The sequence below is a fragment of the Schistocerca serialis genome, chromosome 9, assembly GCF_023864345.2.
Source record: "Schistocerca serialis cubense isolate TAMUIC-IGC-003099 chromosome 9, iqSchSeri2.2, whole genome shotgun sequence".
Lineage (NCBI taxonomy): Eukaryota > Metazoa > Arthropoda > Insecta > Orthoptera > Acrididae > Schistocerca > Schistocerca serialis.
Genome location: NC_064646.1, coordinates 452264 through 472695, shown reverse-complemented (window position 1 = coordinate 472695; position 20432 = coordinate 452264).

Here is a 20432-nt window from a genome sequence, read left to right as displayed (position 1 = left end):
CATTCCCCCAATGAAAATACTTTGAACAAATCCTACACCGTAAGCCACTACTCACAAACTTACGACAGGGCCCACACTTTTCACTCATGGTAAAAATTTTACAGTTACTCAAAAAAAAAAAAAACTATACATCTACGTTACCAAAGTTAGTTACACCAGTAGAACTATTTAAGCACTAACAATAATGGTCTCAAAATTCTCTGTCTACGAAGAAAGCAGCTACTTGTATTATTACTACTACAACACAGCCAATACCAATACCAGCAAAACTTCACAAAATTATTGGCTAAAACCAAAAGATTAAAACGACCACTGTAACACTAAGCGAAGTTAAAACTGTGGTGTCACCGCCAGACACCACACTTGATAGGTGGTAGCCTTTAAATCGGCCGTGGTCCATTAGTATACGCCGGACCCGCGTGTCGCCACTGTCAGTAAATGCAGACCGAGCGCCACCACACGGCAGGTCTAGAGAGAGGTCCTGGCACTCGCCCCAGTTGTACAGCCGACTTTGCTAGCGAGGCTACACTGACCGATACGCTCTCATTTGCCGAGACGATAGTTAGCATAGCCTTCAGCTACGTTTGCTACGACTTAACAAGGCGCCGTGTTCAATTGATAATTGATATTATGAAGCATGTATCATCAAGAGCGATGTTCTACAATTGTGGATTAAAGTTAAGTATTATATCAACTACGTACTTTATTTGCAATTCTCAAGATATTGTCCTGTTCCAGACCTCACGCCAGTCAGCGTGTAATTAAACGCGTGCATTTCGGCCTCCTCTAGAAAAACAGTGTTGGCTCTTCTGCCAACACTACAAATTGGCGACTGGGATACAAACGGTCTCCTTTATATATAACTAATTTACTTGTGTCATGGTTTCGCCACAATCTCCAGATGTACTGTCCGAATTTTGTCGCTTGCAGAATCAGCAGACGCAGGCCTTACTGGATGCCCTTTGACAGCTCGTCCAGGGTCAACGTGCGATGCAAAACGATGCGGCCGCCGCCGCTCCATCGCTACCGCAGCCATAACATGCAGTTGCACCACCTTTTCGTCCGTTTGATGCGGTACTGGAAAGCTGGACGGAGTGGTCACGCCAATTTGGATTCCATCTCGCCGCCTACAGAATTCAAGGTAATGAGCGGCAGCCTCACTTATTATCATGTGTCGGCGTCCAGACGTACCGTGTGATAGTGAAATTGTTTCCCCGCCGCGACGTAGCAACTCTGTCCTACGAAGAAATTTTGTCTGCATTAGATGTATATTTCAAGGAATTAGTCAATGTAGTTGCAAAACGGTATACGTTCTTTCGTACAAAACGTACAGCCAGTCAAACTAATTGGGAGTGGGTTGCAACTTTGCAAGGCCTTACTAGGGATTTCGCTTTTGAGTGTGAATGTGGACTCCCTTATTCAGATACTATGGTGCATGAAGCAATTGCACAGAACGTTTTCGATGTTCGTATAAGGGAGCAAATTTTGAAACTAGTCAATCCCTCCCTTCAACAAGTGATGGACATATTGGATAGGCAAGACACACTTGACTTTGCTCAGGAATCATTTGCAACTTCGCCATCTGTGTGTCACATTAACCGGCCCGCCGGGCGAGCTGCACGGAACTGTAAACAGCCCTCGCGCTCGTCCGCGCAGCTGCCGCCAAGCTCTCAACCACGTGTCCCGCGGCAGCAAGCAAATGCAATGCTAAAATCATGCCCGCGGCGTGCTACTAGACATTCGCGTGAAAATTGCCCGTCACGCCAAGCTATTTGCTTTTTCTGTAATAAAAAAGGACATGTTCAGAGTGTTTGCCAGAAAAAGCTCAGATCGGACACTCACAACAATTCCAGGCCCTTTGCTTCGCGCCAGAATCGAACCACGAATACTCAGGCTCGTGAACCTTCGCCCAAGGACAATCATGTCGTTCATTCCACTCCGCCCAGTGCCACTCTCTCTAACAGTGTCTGTGTTCGTCCCACAAATAGTGTGCGTCGACGTCGCCGGAAATCTCGTCAATTAGCAAGTGATTCTGTACCAGTGTCTGTTCACGTTGCACGAGACAGTAGCTCTTGTCGTCAGCAGGACAATAAACTTTTTGTAGACTTGGACATTAATGGCAACGTGATACCATTCCAGCTCAATACCGGAGCTGCAGTTTCATTGCTCAATTTAGACACGTACAAACAACTGGGCACACCTCCCTTGCGTGCCGCAAATGTTAAGTTAAATAGTTATTCCGGTCAGAATATCCCTGTGTTAGGACAGTGCAGCTTTCTTGCAACATACAAGGGACAAACAAAACTTGTGTCATTTTACGTACTTCGTTCTTCTTCTGCAGTTAACTTGTTTGGTTTAGATTTATCTCAGTTGTTTAACTTGTCTATAGTAAATCAGGTCCTATCAGTGAACCAGGCTGTGCCTTCAGCCAGTGTTTCTCGTCTATGTGAAGAGTTTGCAGACATTTTTGCACCGGGCCTTGGTTGCGCTAAAAACTATAAAGCACATTTGGAACTGAAAGTAAACGCGCAACCGAAATTTTTCAGAGCGTGCAATGTTCCCCACGCATTGCGTGATGAGGTCGCAAGAACATTAAATGATTTGGAATCACAAGGTGTGATTGAACGTGTGCAGGCTTCTCTCTGGGCATCACCCTTAGTAATTTTGCCAAAACCTTCCGGAAAATTGAGACTTTGTGTGGGCTTCAAAGCTACAGTGAATCCACAATTAGTGACTGCAACTTATCCTTTACCCCGCCCGGAAGATCTTTTTGACAAACTGTGCCTGGGTAAATATTTTTCGAAGTTGGACTTAGCAGATGCGTACTTGCTAATACCAGTGGACGTCGAATCCCAGCGCGTCTTGGTGGTTAACACGCATCTTGGTTTGTACCGATTCAAAAGACTGCCATTCGGGTGTGCATCCGCCCTTGCATTGTTTCAGCAATATCTGCAAACTGTTTGTGCCTCGGTCTCTACTGCAGCAAACTATCTGGACGATATTGTGATCTCCGGAAAGACGGAAGAAGAACATTTAGCCAATCTCAGAACATTATTTCAGGTCTTGCGGCAAAATGGTCTTCGCTTGCGGAAGGACAAATGTGTGTTTTTTGCTCGTGACTTACCATATCTTGGCCATGTAATCAATGCCCAAGGCATTCATCATAGTCCAGAGCACCTCCGTGCCATACAAGACTTGCCTTCGCCGCAGAATTTGAAACAGCTGCAGAGTGTGCTGGGTAAAATAAATTACTACCATCGCTATGTGCGCAATGCCTCTTCCATTTCAGCTCCGCTTCATCGCTTACGCCGAAAGGTGTTCCGTTTGTCTGGACGACGGAATGCGAACGCGCCTTTCACCAGTTGAAATCGGCGTTGCTTTCAAATACTTGCTTTACGCCATTCGATCCCCAGAAACCCCTTTTGTTGATGGTAGATGCATCGGATTTCGGGATCGGTGCTGTGCTTGCGCACAAAGATGGTTCGCATGATCGCCCTATTGCCTTTGCGTCCAAATTGCTCTCGTCTGCGCAAAGAAATTATTCACAGATCGAGAAAGAAGCTTTGGCTCTCGTCTTTGATGTTACTAAGTTTCATGATTTCTTGTATGGTCGTCACTTTACCATCATCACAGACCACAAACCTTTGACATCGCTTTTTCATCCGAACAAGCCTGTACCTCCACGTACAGCGCAGAAATTCATTCGCTGGTCTATTTTCCTCTCGCAGTACCGCTACGACATCTTGTATCGGTCCACTGCTAAGCACGGAAACGCCCATGCGTTGTCCCGTTTGCCTGTTGTTGAGGATAGAGCATTCGATTCTTCCGAACTTGCTTGCATGTTCATTGATGCGGAAACCGATGACGTGGTCGAATCGTTTCCGATTGATTTTCGTCGTGTAGCTACAGCCACAGCTGCTGACCCAGTCCTTGCTACCGTTTTGCGTTTTGTTGCTACGCAGTGGGCCTTGTCGAAATCACGGATCGAGGATCCGTTGGTTCGCCGATTTTTTGCTCACAAGGAGACTTTTTGTTCGACGTGGTGTTTTGCTGTTGCGTTCTGATAATGATCAGTCCAGGGTCGTGGTCCCACGTTCGTTACAGTCCTCTGCCTTACGGCTTCTCCACCAAGGACATTGGGGTATAGTGCGAACGAAACAACTTGCTCGTCAGCACTGTACTTGGTTCGCAATCGATGCTGCGATTACGAATATGTGCTCTTCTTGCATGGCGTGTGCCGAACGACAATCCGCACCACCGCGGAAATTCTTTGCATGGCCGAAAGCCACTTCCCCTTGGCAACGCTTACACATCGATTTTGCTGGTCCAGTCTGGAATGCTCGATGGTTGGTTGTGGTAGATTCTTTCAGTTATTTTCCTTTTGTTGTCCGGATGTCTTCCACGACGTCGTCTGCCACCATCCAAGCGTTATCCGCTATCTTTTGCATTGAAGGTCTTCCACAGACTACTGTTTCCGACAATGGCCCACAATTCATGTCTGCAGAATTTCAGTCATTCTGCAAGGCCAATGGTATTCAACATCTGACAACCGCGCCGTTTTCGCCTCAGTCCATCGGTGCCGCTGAACGATTGGTCCGGACTTTCAAGTCACAGATGTTGAAGTTGAAAGAGTCGCATTCTCGGGAGGACGCCTTATTGCTCTTCTTGTCCTCGTATCGCTCTCAGCCTCGAGATGGTCGCTCGCCGGCTGAGTTGCTCCACGGTCGTCCTCATCGAACCTTGATGTCTTTGCTGCATCCGCCGCATCAGGTTCCTGTGCAGCGGCAGACGCCTGCTTTTGCTCCAGGCGACGTTGTATAGTATCGCAACTATCGAGGTTCACGGCGTTGGCTCGCAGGGCGCATTCTTCGCTGCCTCGACCGCGCTATGTATCTGGTTTTGGGGGCCTCTGGTGAGGTGCGTCGGCATCTCAATCAGCTGCGCCACTGTCGTCGCATGGGTTCTGCCGCTCCCCGTCTGCTTTCAGCGACGGTGCCGTCCGGTCAGCGCCGTGGGGACCCATCTAATGGCTCGCCTCACCCCCAGGCGTTACCGACGCTACCTTCCATTTTGCCCCATGGCGACGCGCCGCAGCCGCCGCCGCCGCCGCCGCCGCCTGTTCTCCCGTCGGCGCCGCCCGCAGTGGACGCTTCACTGCAGCCGCCAAGCGCCTCCTCCCGTGACCAGCTGTCCTCCGACATGGAACTCTTGCCCGCTCCGGACCACATGTCGTCTACGCTCGTCGGGTACCCCGACGCGATGGAGGTCGACCCTTCGGCCCCTCCTGTCTCTCTACGGGCGCATACACCGCATGTTGACGTGCACCCTGGACTAGGTTTTCAGGCGTTTCCTAGCTCCCCACGGATCGAATGGCCGGGTGAGGGTGGCACAGCCTCGCCTGTTCTTAGGCTCCCCACCTCGTCGCACACGTCAACGTGGGGTCCTCCCCACGGCGGGCGGAAGTCTTATAACACAACCGTACGCCGATTTGCGGGGGAGGAATGTGGTGTCACCGCCAGACACCACACTTGCTAGGTGGTAGCCTTTAAATCGGCCGCGGTCCATTAGTATACGCCGGACCCGCGTGTCGCCACTGTCAGTAATTGCAGACCGAGCGCCACCACACGGCAGGTCTAGAGAGACGTCCTGGCACTCGCCCCAGTTGTACAGCCGACTTTGCTAGCGAGGCTACACTGACCGATACGCTCTCATTTGCCGAGACGATAGTTAGCATAGCCTTCAGCTACGTTTGCTACGACTTAACAAGGCGCCGTGTTCAATTGATAATTGATATTATGAAGCATGTATCATCAAGAGCGATGTTCTACAATTGTGGATTAAAGTTAAGTATTATATCAACTACGTACTTTATTTGCAATTCTCAAGATATTGTCCTGTTCCAGACCTCACGCCAGTCAGCGTGTAATTAAACGCGTGCATTTCGGCCTCCTCTAGAAAAACAGTGTTGGCTCTTCTGCCAACACTACAAAAACACTAAATGAAAATTTCACTGAAATATTTCACTAGAAAGAATAATAAACGTCATTTGAAAATTAAAGCACGAAATTTACTAACGACTTAAACACACTGAAAACTATAAAACACAGCGAGCGAACGATTACAAAAGTTTATTAAGTTATTATTTCGTCACAAACGACACGCAACACCGCTGAAATCTATTAAATTTAATAACTGTATTACAGAGCACAAATAAGGTTGTCAGTACTTAGCTTATATCCGCTACAGCTGCAGTGCACGCCGCAAAATGTAAACACTGAGGCACGGGGCTTAGACGACGAAAGCAGACTCACAAATAATAGACCACTCGAGTCAATAACACAGGAAGAAAGACTGTGATTAATGAAAATCCACTAATAAGTTACTTTTACGGCAAATATTAAAACAAATAAACTTTAAAATAAGTAAATGAAGTCTAAAATTTATAAAATATTAACGAGCTATTTCAACAGCAGTGCAGCACACGTGTCGTCACACCAAAGATCCAACATGGTACAAACCTGTAAGAATTGACCACATTAAACAGGTAGTCATATGATTGAATGTTTATTACTGCATTTTCCTTTTCTGTCACTGACTCCATTTCCCAGCTACTTCATATTCTGCCATGTGAAATGAGATGGATCCCTCTGCTGTTGAGTTACAGCTGGTAATCAGTAGGTGAAATATGTACGATTGCCAGTAACAAAGAGTGATTCAAAATGAATATCGGCGTTTAAAGCTTTTTAGTATTTATTGCATTCAACTTACAATATTATAAGTAATACAGCAAATGAAAGAGCAGCTGAAACTGTCATCCTTACACGTGTTCAGTGTGGGCACCATTCGTCACCTGACGCACACTGAGTCGATAGGCGAGTTCTTCCCAAATCTTGATCAGTGTGTCTGATGAATACTTTCAACAACTATTTCAATGCTGTTTCCTAACCTGGGTAGATTAGCTGATAGTGGAGGCGCATACACAGGATCCTTTATGAAGCCCCAAACGTAAAAGTAGCATGGCGTCAGATGGGGTGAGTGTGGAAGCCACGCAAAAAATACTATGTCATCTGGACTCTTGTGACCAATCCAGCGATCGGGTATAACTTCATTTAACCAATCGCATGTTGTATTATGCCACCGAGACAGCATACGATCTTGCTGCCTGATATATGTCTGTGGTTCAGCTTGATCTGAGTGAGGCCACCGTTCTAGCACATTAAGATAAGCCTCACCAGTTACAGCTGCTTCACTCTAAAAGAAAGACCCATAAACTTTACACCGAGACTTGGCACAAAAAAATTCAGTGCAGGGTAGTCCCATTGCAGCTGTATCATCTCTTGATGATTTGCTGACCCCCAAAAGCATACGGTATGTGTGTTCACATTACCATTTAGGCAAAACGTCGATTCATCACTGAAGACGACATGATCCAACGTATCTCAGTCGTAATGCAGCAACAATTTGTTTGGAAAGTTGACATGTAAACCATAGTATGTAGGCTTTAGAGGTGGTAACAGCTGCAAACAATAAGGATGTAGATGTAAGCGTCTCCTTAAATGCCTCCATACAGGTGTCAGGAGAATTGTTGATTCATGACTAGCCTTCAAAATTGATTTCTTTGGGCTATGGGTGAAAGACTCTCTCATTCGTTCAACTTATTCTTCTGTCACTCTTGGTCTTCCACTCTTGGCCCTTGCAAAGACAGCTGGTGACTTCAAACTAAAGATACCACCTAAGGATGTTATTATCGTTTTGAGCATTAGAATGGAACTTAACATGGAAGGCACGTTGCACTGTAACAACAGATTCAGCCCTTGGAAACTGTAAAAAACAAGAAACTTTCTGTTCATTAGGCACCGTCTTTGCTACTAGTGTTTTCTAATGCAAGACACAGGGAACAGAGCACGTGCACAGGCATACAAACAAAACTAGCTGGGTTTCTCCTTCGTCTCATGTATTTCCTGTAATTAGAAGTTGAATGTAATAAATGCTACAAAGCCTTAAAGCCCTGACATTCATTTTGAGAGACTGGTATATGTGAGACTTATATTTTGGAGAATAGTGTGCATGCATGTGTGTGTCCAAAAAAAGTGTTGAACAATTATGACTGTGATGGTAAAAAATCACTAAGCTCCAGCAGGTGGGAGCCTAACTTTTGATTTCTGTCTCTCCACTCAATTATCAAGTGCCTATATCTGTGTGTGTACTGTGATGCAATCTGCAAGCATGTCACATTCCAGTAACTTGACTCAAATGCATGTGTGTTTTCTCAGCCAATTCCGACTTGTGCTGACAAGTTGAAACTTATTCCAAGAAGCAAAAGTGGTTAGTCGGTAAGTAGCTACTTTTAGAAGCCAGTAAGTGAAGACTTGTTCTAATAAGCAAAATGCTTACTGCGCGAATTATGATTTATCGACATATGCCTACATGCGTTCAAAGAATCATGGCTGTTCGGCATGTAAATGCATGATGACACTGATGACATGCAAGAGTATGTTCGGATATCTTCAAGAGCCACATAGCCCATCACCCACCAACTGCTACCTCTCAAACAGTCACTGCCTCTGACCTTAACTTTGTCTGTGCTGCGCGCCAGAGTCGAAGCCAGTTGTATGCTGCGTTTTTAATAATTTTATGGTGGTATAATGTGAGGAGAAGTCATACTTCTGTTCATATACATGAAATGCAAACATGGAACATCCTGAATACGCTGAATTACATATTTTCCCTTCTATTTTCATAAGACTCACATGTTCATTGCTCCCAAACATTCACAGTCTGATACAATTTCCTAGAATTATTCGAAGTCAGCCATTCGCCTCACCTTATGAGCTCATTCCATTTCCAGCATTTAGTATGGATTTTTAATCAATGTGATTCGGTCGCCACTAATACTGTATGGATGGTTTTTCCATGCTCAACTACCATTTTGTTACCTTACTTCATAGCCAGTAACAACTCAAAAATGTGATATGCATATTGTTTCTGTTCGTGTGTTACTATTAAACTTACAGCCTTCTTTTATGCAACTCGCTTTGTGTTGCTCAATGTACATGAAGGGACATGCACTGTGTGCTAGTATAGGAGACTGAACGTCAATTTCGTGTTACAGTTTTTGTAACGCGAGTGATACACTCTGAGGAGGAAAAGTACTGCTGTTCATATACAAGAAAGGTATACATGGAACATACTGTATGTGCTGATGTACGTTGCAGGTAGTAGAATCTTTTTAGGTCTCGCATCTTCCCATCCATAATATTCACGGAGAGCACATTGCAACAGCCTTCTAAATTTAAAAGATATAGTGCAGCCATTTCGGCAGTTTTTGTTTGAATGTCGAGTGAGGTAGAGTATCTTCCATCATTTATTGTATGCAACGCCATAGTACAGGAAACAATTAATTGCTTTTTTTACTACTTCTGCTAACATACTAATGACTACACAGCATCAAAGTAAGTCCTGCTTTTGTATAAAATATCTGTCTATTAAGAATTTTAAACATTTTCTCTTATTAATCGTTGAATTAAACCACGAATTCAGATTATGGTAGTCACCATGATGCGCTGGTCACCCTGTAAATTAACCATCCCTTGCACCCATGAAACAGTATCCATGGTCAGCTGGTTGTCATTGCATAGGGTAATGCCAGTAACCACAGTTTGGGGAGAATGTCAGTTACAGCTACTGTTCAATGTTACTTCAAGGAAGTATCATGTAGTCTCCACTGTGCCTTAGCGTAAGATGGCTTTATCAGCAGAAGATGACAAGCTTTCCTTTGTACTGCAAGACGAAGGTTTTTACACTACAATGGAGTTGCTATTATGTTTGACTAACTTTGTAGAATAGGTGACTTTGAGTTTCGACGGAATAAAATGGTAGAGTCGTTGTAATATTTGTAGCTTTAATCGTCCCAGTTTCCGATACATTGCTAACTACTCCCGAACTTCGACACAGTGCCCCACTGCACATTGTTAACGAAGGTCTGAGCAAATAAATTAGGTTCCCAAATATGTGAATGGCTTGAAGACTACTTAAGTATTCATGAGAGACAAGCGTATCATCAAGAGTGTCCCGGGAAAGTGTGATAGAACTGCTGTTGTTCTCTATACAGGGTGGTCCATTGATAGTGACCGCGCCAAATATCTCACGAAATAAGCATCAAACGAAAAAACTACAAAGAACGAAACTCGTCTAGATTGAAGGGGGAAACCAGATGGCGCTATGGTTGGCCCGCTACATGGCGCTGCCATAGGTCAAACAGATATCAACTGCGTTTTTTTAAAATAGGAACCCCCTTTTTTATTACATATTCGTGTAGTACGTAAAGAAATATGAATGTTTTAGTTGGACAACTTTTTTCGCTTTGTGATAGATGGCGCTGTAACAGTCACAAACGTATAAGTACGTGGTATCACGTAACATTCCGCCAATGCGGACGGTATTTTCTAAGTGATACATAACCCGCGTTAAAATGGACCGTTTACCAGTCGCGGAAAAGGTCGATATCGTGTTGATGTATGGCTATTGTGATCAAAATGCCCAACGCGCGTGTGCTATGTATGCTGCTCGGTATCCTGGACGACATCATCCAAGTGTCCGGACCGTTCGCCGGATAGTTACGTTATTTAAGGAAACAGGAAGTGTTCAGCCACGTGTGAAACGTCAACCACGACCTGCAACAAATGATGATGCCCAAGTAGGTGCTTTAGCTGCTGTCGCGGTGAATCTGCACATCAGTAGCAGACAAATTGCGCGAGAATCGGGAATCTCAAAAACGTCAGTGTTGAGTATTATACATCAACATCGATTGCACCTGTATCGTATTTCTATGCACCAGGAATTGCATGGCGATGACTTTGAACGTCGTGTACAGTTCTGCCACTGGGCACAAGAGAAATTACGGGACGATGACAGATTTTTGCACGAGTTCTGTTTAGCGACGAAGCGTCATTCACCAACAGCGGTAACGTTAACCGGCATAATATGCACTAATGGGCAACGGAAAATCCTAGATGGCTGCGACAAGTGGAACATCAGCTACCTTGGCTTCTTAATGTATGGTGTGGCATTATGGGAGGAAGGATAATTGGCCCCCATTTTATCGATGGCAATCTAAATGATGCAATGTATGCTGTGTTCCTAAGTAATGTTCTACCGATGTTACTACAAGATGTTTCACTGCATGACGGAATGACGATGTACTTCCAACATGATGGATGTCCGGCACATAGATCTTGTGCGGTTGAAGCGGTATTGAATAGCATATTTCATGACAGGTGGATTGGTCGCCGAAGATGGCCATGGCCATGGCCCGCACGTCCACCGGATCTGACGTCTCCGGATTTCTTTCTGTGGGGAAAGTTGAAGGATATTTGCCATCGTGATCCACCGACAACGCCTGAAAACATGCGTCAGTGCATTGTCAATGCATGTTCGAACATTACGGAAGGCGAACTACTCGGTGTTGAGAGGAATGTCGTTACACGTCTTGCCAAATGCATTGAGGTTGACGGACATCATTTTGACCATTTATTGCATTAATGTGGTATTTACAAGTAATCACGCTGTAACAGCATGCGTTCTCAGAAATGATAAGTTCACAGAGGTACATGTATCACATTGGAACAACCGAAATAAAATGTTCAAACGTTCCTACGTTCTATATTGTAATTTAAAAAACCTACCTGTTACCAATGTTCGTCTAAAATTGTGAGTCATATCTTTGTGACTATTACAGCGCCATCTGTCACAAAGCGAAAAAAGTGGTCCAACTAAAACATTCATATTTCTTTACGTACTACACGAATATGTAATAAAAAATGGGGTTCCTATTTGAACAAACGCAATTGATACCCGTTTCACCTATGGCAGCGCCATCTAGCTGCCCAACCATAGCGCCATCTGGTTTCCCCCTTCAAGCTAGACGAGTTTCGTTCTTTGTAGTTTTTTCGTTTGTCGCTTATTTCGTGAGATATTTGGGCCGGTCACTATCAATGGACCACCCTGTATACGTAAGTTATCTGACTGAGAAGCGAACAAAGGTCTGGGGTTATTTGCAGATGACACTTTGGTGTATGGGAAGGCTTCATCATTGATTAAACAAGGTGAGTGAAATATAATTTCTAGCTGATGTGATGAATGGCAGCTTGCTCTCAATGTAGAAAAAATGTAAGCTAATTCAGCTAAGTAGGAAAAATAATCCTTCAACGGCTGAATGCAGCATTAGTGTGATGCTTGCCATAATCCCATCGATTACATATTTAGGCTCAATGTTGCAAAGTGATATGAAATGGAATCAGCTTGTAAGGACGGTAGTAGGGTATGCATATTGCTGACACAGGTTTATTGGCAGAATTGTAGATAAGTGTATCTCATCCACAAAAGTGATTGCATTTAGAACACTAGCACAACCCGTTCTCGAGTACTACCTGAATATTTGGGATCCCGGCTAGGTTGGAATAAAAGAATACATCGAAGTAATTCAGAGATGTGCTGCTAGAATTGGTACTATGGTTCTTAGTGGAGTGCATGTTCGGTGAGAAGTTCTTAAAACTCATTTCCTATCCGGATGAGGCCTCCCTTTCCCATTATATGAAAACCTGTTTATTTTATTCATACGGACATAGTTTTTATGTTACTTGTTATACTGTGTGTTATAAAATCGCAGGCTCAAAGTGTTCCTCAAATACATGTGCACACAGCAGGATCCTCGGTTTACAGTACACATGCCATGTTACACGCTAAAATTTGGAGCCCTCTAGTGGACAAGGGCTTCAAATACGCAGGCAAAAAGAATAAAGATGTAGAATGTTGGTAACCTTTGTTTCGTCTAAAAATCTTTGAGAGTTTTCAGATAAAAAAATTTGGAAGTAATGCTTTTCTGGAAACTCTCATTTTCAGTTGTTCGTTATGTAATTACACTTTCTTGCAAGGTCAATGCTGTAAGATTTAAAGCTGTGGTACCCTATTTAAGTATTTCTGTAGACAGATGATCTAAGGATTGTATTTTCAAATGTCATGAGGCGCTGCACGGGAGCATGATCGAGACACACGGATAGCTCCGTTGGAAAACTTTAGAACAGTCATCATTGGCTGATGAGCAACCAAATTGAGTGTGGGTCAACACACTCCTTTCTACACTCCTGGAAATTGAAATAAGAACACCGTGAATTCATTGTCCCAGGAAGGGGAAACTTTATTGACACATTCCTGGGGTCAGATACATCACATGATCACACTGACAGAACCACAGGCACATAGACACAGGCAACAGAGCATGCACAATGTCGGCACTAGTACAGTGTATATCCACCTTTCGCAGCAATGCAGGCTGCTATTCTCCCATGGAGACGATCGTAGAGATGCTGGATGTAGTCCTGTGCAACGGCTTGCCATGCCATTTCCACCTGGCGCCTCAGTTGCACCAGCATTCGTGCTGGACGTGCAGACCGCGTGAGACGACGCTTCATCCAGTCCCAAACATGCTCAATGGGGGACAGATCCGGAGATCTTGCTGGCCAGGGTAGTTGACTTACACCTTCTAGAGCACGTTGGGTGGCACGGGATACATGCGGACGTGCATTGTCCTGTTGGAACAGCAAGTTCCCTTGCCGGTCTAGGAATGGTAGAACGATGGGTTCGATGACGGTTTGGATGTACCGTGCACTATTCAGTGTCCCCTCGACGATCACCAGTGGTGTACGGCCAGTGTAGGAGATCGCTCCCCACACCATGATGCCGGGTGTTGGCCCTGTGTGCCTCGGTCGTATGCAGTCCTCATTGTGGCGCTCACCTGCACGGCGCCAAACACGCATACGACCATCATTGGCACCAAGGCAGAAGCGACTCTCATCGCTGAAGACGACACGTCTCCATTCGTCCCTCCATTCACGCCTGTCGCGACACCACTGGAGGCAGGCTGCACGATGTTGGGGCGTGAGCGGAAGACGGCCTAACGGTGTGCGGGACCGTAGCCCAGCTTCATGGAGACGGTTGCGAATGGTCCTCGCCGATACCCCAGGAGCAACAGTGTCCCTAACTTGCTGGGAAGTGGCGGTGCGGTCCCCTATGGCACTGCGTAGGATCCTACGGTCTTGGCGTGCATCCGTGCGTCGCTGCGGTCCGGTCCCAGGTCGACGGGCACGTGCACCTTCCGCCGACCACTGGCGACAACATCGATGTACTGTGGAGACCTCACGCCCCACGTGTTGAGCAATTCGGCGGTACGTCCACCCGGCCTCCTGCATGCCCACTATACGCCCTCGCTCAAAGTCCGTCAACTGCACATACGGTTCACGTCCACGCTGTCGCGGCATGCTTCCAGTGTTAAAGACTGCGATGGAGCTCCGTATGCCACGGCAAACTGGCTGACACTGACGGCGGCAGTGCACAAATGCTGCGCAGCTAGCGCCATTCGACGGCCAACACCGCGGTTCCTGGTGTGTCCGCTGTGCCGTGCGTGTGATCATTGCTTGTACAGCCCTCTCGCAGTGTCCGGAGCAAGTATGGTGGGTCTGACACACCGGTGTCAATGAGTTCTTTTTTCCATTTCCAGGAGTGTATATGGGTGAGTACGTTTATCTCGCCCCATGCTCCCTGCCCCCTGGGAATGCTAGAGCCACCTTCAAGCCACAAAGTTGCGTGCACCTGTGGTAATCTGACGCCTAGACTAACACAGTGGGGCTGAGGCACTACTACGCTGGTAGTGCTGGTGTGCAAGATGCACCTCCAACCCCTGCCAGTTCCTGTACCAGCAGCCAGCTGTTCTCCAAGCGGCCTTGATGTAGGGGCGACCCCGCGAACACTCAAACATAACTGGGGGATGCATGGTGCTGCCCACCTCCTGCCCCAACCCGTTCGCCTGCATCCCTCTCTAGAATGCAACCACCGAACATGCTACACAGCAGGTGGTCGTCTTACCCTGAGCAGTTGCCTGCGAAAGTGGACATCTCAACAAAAGTCAGCTACATCAACAACAAGGACTAGACAGGCAGCAATTAGTAGTTACAGAAACATTTCCCTTTTTTATTACCCTGTGTGCTGACAATGGGTAAACAATAAATTGGCCAGAAACTTGTGACTGTTAGTGAAGACATGCAGCTAAGCCCGCTAACAAATTTAATGACTGAAATGCGAGGCAAAGACTGATTTACTGTCAGCATTTCCACACTATGTTCTTCATTGAACACAGAATGGGAGATATGATTAAGCAAAGTTTGGACATTAATGATTGTTATATTATGAGAAATTCAAATAAGTGTAATTTCTAATTAGCACACGATCTTTCCAGTAGGATTCATTGATATGTCTGTACCGAGTAGTAACAGTGTGGAAACTCCCCTAACCAAAGACAATTTTTGGAAACGATAGGGAATGGCCAACTGCAAATAGCAAAATTAAAGGACTTATGAACGATAACTGTAGAATCGAGGTTCACGATAGAACAATCATCTTATTGCTTGACAATGGATGCCTTCAATACTGAGTGGTGTTGGAATGACATTTTGCTGGAAGATAAGCGATAGACCGTGCAAAGAACAAGACTTGGAGACAACACCCTCTTCTCATTATCCCTGTCATCATGCCCTTCTTCAACATATGGTGCCATGAGAAGAAACTTTCAAACTCTGACGACCTGACTACAATTTATGTTTTCTGTGTGTGCAGCAACAGTGAACTGACGCGTTTCGGGTGTGCACTGTACAGCATCTCAGAAGTCAAGGTGTAATCTTTTTATATGTTGTGGTTTGTGTACTTTTCGCAGGGAAAAACGATAATTTATCTAAAGATTTCACTGAAACTCGTCCAGATGAAGACCATTTTTGCATTATTATTGTTTTTCTATTATCTGTTTCTTATTTTCGCGAAATTAATCTAGTATTAATTTACATATGTACTTCTATTACATTTCGTTCGGAGCAAGACCATACTTTCACAAACCTAGTTAATAACGATATCAGAATTTTTAAGAAAACTTTTGTGTTGTTCACAAGAATTAGGGTTCCCTCTTGTGATTTCGTCGCTTGATTAGACAAGGTAAAGAAGAGAATAAACAAGGAAAAAAATTTATTGCCTTGTCCCTAGATTGTAATAACAGATCAGTGTAATAAACTGTTTCTCGCATTCGTATGCGGTTTATTTATTTATTCATTGAGAAAACAATTTCTCGTAAATTTCTTTAACTCAAGAACCATCTAATGTAAAAGTAATCAAAAAGAAAACCGCGACATAAAATCAGCCTGTTGATGAAACATAACACATATATAACACTGTTTTTCGATTTCCTTTTAGGTAAGAGAGTAGCTCTGCACTTCACCATATGTCTTATTTCTCGGTCTGCTTAGAAAACAGACACATACTGTAAGTGTAAAAAATGTATGCTGGTTTTGATCTTAGAATAAAACGTGAAACAAACGTCAAAGACTTTTCGTATCGTTCTTACCATAAGTTCTCCAAGTGTGGATATTTACGTAATTGTGTACAAATTAACATTGTTTCAAATCGATTTGGCCGAAATAACGAAGTCGACAGATTATTGTGAAGAAACATAAAGGCGGAACGCGCATTGCATTCAGTCATTAATTTGGTATTGTTCATAGCAAATCGCGGTCCTGAGATTAGATGCCGATTATTTTAACACATCTTGCGATCATTACATGCAAAAATTTATTGTAAATAATTCAGTCATTCTTCTCTGATAAATGAATCTGTCGGGCTTCGATCCTCTTAGATGCAGGACCCACAAAGAAATACTGGTTATTAAAGACCAGCTCAGGTATTTATTAGAACATAAACTTGCACTGACCATTCTTCATGGCCATAACACGCACAATTGAGATGTATTATTACTCTCTCTGTCTCTCTCTCTCTCTCTCTCTCTCTCTCTCTCTCTCTCTCTCCCTCCCTCCCTCTGCCTCTATGACTATAGTTGCATTTTTGTTGACAACTTCATAATGTCGATTACCATTAAATTAAACTTATCGCCACACTTGAGAATCTTAAATCAAGAGAGTAACGTGTTATGGCGTCATTTTTCTAGACTCTATGAGGAGTAATGAAATATAAGTCCCATTTCCTCGTGATTTTGTAGTTTTACCAAGTGTTTCTTCTCTGTCTGTTTCCACATATTTTTACCATGCTGGGCGGAAAGGTTACACTGGGAGCCGAATTGATTCTATTTTGACTTTTAGTTTTTAATGCGTTTAATATTCAGCAAACCATGTAACTTAAACCACGTTTCGTCTTCACACATGACTGCCAGTTTGTGTGAATATGGGTGTAACTGTAAACACAGGCACAATGGCGAAATTAAGTGAACTTTTTAGTTTCCGCTTTGTAGAAGGGACCGGGAACGGCTGCTGAGTTTAATTTTTCGACTCTGGTTCGGGGCACTAAACTTTTGGGGCAGTCATCTGCCCAGGCTTTCTTACCACACAGACCCATGTGCAAGGCAAGCACTTGTTCAATTTTTAAACGTATATCTGAAAATTTTGAGCAAAGGAATCAGGTGTTGTTTCTCATACTTTCTGAATAAGAGGACTCCTAACATCGTGGAAAAGTTCACATTCTTGATTGGTCAATTCGCGCCTCCAAGTTTTTTTCCATGATTGTGCACGGGGATAAGGCAGGCTGTACTTTGTGCAGAGTCAGTCAGTCGCTGTGCTGGTGTCTGGTGAGTACGATGATCCGCTGCTTCGTGACCTTGTAAGCTGTTTTACAATGGGAATTAGTTCAGGTTTTCGTCTTATGAATTTTCCATAATTAATTAGTTCTGTTTTTCGTCTTATGAATTTTCTATAATTTTTAATGCCATTTGTCAGAAGTATTCTGGGTTTCTTGTGAGTGTTATTATAGATTAACTACACTACTGGCCATTAAAATTGATACACCACGAAGATGACATGCTACAGACGCGAAATTTAACCGACAGGAGGAAGATGCTGGGATATGCAAATGATTAGCTTTTCAGAGCATTCACACAAGGTTGGCGCCCGTGGCGACACCTACAGCGTGCTGACATGAGCAAAGTTTCCAACCCATTTCTCATACACAACAGCAGTTGACCGGCGTTGCCTGGTGAAACGTTGTTGTGATGCCTCGTGTGAGGAGGAGAAATGCGTACCATCACGTCTCCGACTTTGATAAAGGTCGGATTGTAGCCTCTCGCGATTGCGACATTGTTGCTCGCGTTGGTCGAGATCCAATGACTGTTAGCAGAATATGGAATCTGTGGGTTCAGGAGGGTAATACGGAACGCCGTGCTGGATCCCAACGGCCTCGTATCACTAGCAGTCGAGATGACAGGCATCTTATCCGCATGGCTGTAACGGATCTTGCAGCCGCGTCCCGATCCCTGAGTCAACAGATTGGGACGTTTGCAAGACAACAACCATCTGCATGAACAGTTCGACGACGTTTGCAGCAGCACGGACTATCAGCTCGGAGACCATGGCTGCGGTTACCCTTGACGCTGCATCACACACAGGAGCGCCTACGATGGTGTAGTCAACGACGAATCATGGACGCACGAATGGCAAAACTTCATTTTTTCGGATGAATCCAGGTTCTGTTTACAGCATCGTGATGGTCGCACCCGTGTTTGGCGACATCGCGATAAACGCACATTGGAAGCGTGTTTTCGTCATCGCCATACTGGCGTATCACCCGGCGTGATGGTACGGGGTGCCATTGGTTACACGTATCGCTCACTTTGAACAGTGGACGTTACATTTCAGATGTGTTACGACCCGTGGCTCTACCCTTCATTCGATCCCTGCGAAACCCTACATTTCAGCAGGATAATGCACGACCGCATGTTGCAGGTCCTGTACGGGTCTTTCTGGATACAGAGAATGTTCGACTGCTGCCCTGGCCAGCACATTCTCCAGATCTCTCACCAATTGAAAACGTCTGGTCAATGGCGGCCGAGCAACTGGCTCGTCACAATACGCGAGTCACTACTCTTGATGAACTGTGGTATCGTGATGAAGCTACATATGCATCTGTACCTGTACACGCCATCCAAGCTCTGTTTGACTCATTGCCCAGGCGTATCAAGGCCGTTATTACGGCCAGAGGTGGTTGTTCTGGGTACTGATTTCTCAGGATCTATGCACCCGATTTACGTGAAAATGTAATCACATGACACTTCTAGAATAATATATTTGTCCAATGAATATCTGTTTATGATCTCCATTTTTTTTTGGTGTAGTAATTTTAATGGCCAGTAGTGTAGATTCTGGGTGGCTGACTTTATTCACTACTGAACTTGCGAATGGTGACGTCAAATAATTTTTTGTCTGTGAGTCACAAGCCGCTTTTGACGACTCAATCTTTCCTAGAAAATGATGAATTTTGTTCTCTGTTATTCTGCGGATGTTTGACTGCTTATGTGTGAGCACATTAACGTCAATGAAGCGTTCCTTAGTCAGCCTCATCCTATCTGAGTAATGATGATTAATGTAATGACAAACAGCTTCGCCAGCGTGCCATCCCACCTCCCGTGGTTATTAACATGATTTACCGTGTAATAAAAGAATACTAGGAAGCATTTCGTGAAGTTAATTCCCTGATTGGCCGATTGAGGTCCACTAGTTAAATTTACTTTGCACGGACTCCGTGTGAATAAACTTGGGGCCAAATTCAATTACAGTTTATCTGACTTCAGATGGTTTGGCATCATGTGGAAGTTATAGAATAATAATCACTAGTTTTTTCAGTGGGAAGCTCTTGGTTACGACAAAGTCTGTGGCATGCCAAAACTTCGTCCCGCTGAAGCACCAATTGCAAATATTTCGGCGGTTTCAGTATTTCATAAACAGTGGGCGACTTTTACGGCAATTATAGTGGTGATTAACGGTGGATACTTTAACTGTGCACCAAACTCCCCATAGCTGTTCTACTCAGGTTTATTCATTTGATCGCTAATGATTCTCAAAACTACCTTGGCTTCGTTATTTGAATTTTGTAGTTTTTGCGGATAGTGCATGATGTTTGCCTTTTGGAAGACGTGGGGAAGTGTTGTGAAGCATTATTTCTAGTGTACACCAAATTTCAAATGCACTAGCAACTAGTTTTGCATAAAGTTCTCTCTATTTGTAGTACAAAATACTCTCTGGAATTCCACTACAAGTATCTCTGGGCTCTAGCAACTTAATACTGTATTGAAAGTGAACAGATTAAATGAATCTAAATGATGGGAAAGTTTTATTGCTGTAATTTGACTTATTAGGGGACTTACAACTGTTTCATGAAAGAGTCTGAGATTCAAAAACTAAATATCAACCACTGTGTGACTCTACTATTTCTGAAATGTTCCCATGGAGAACAAATTAAAACAGCTCACCAGTAACATATCAGGTGCCTCCAAACTTTACTCTCCAACACGAAAAAAAATTTGAAATCCCCACTATGATGACTTTAAAGCTGTTTTA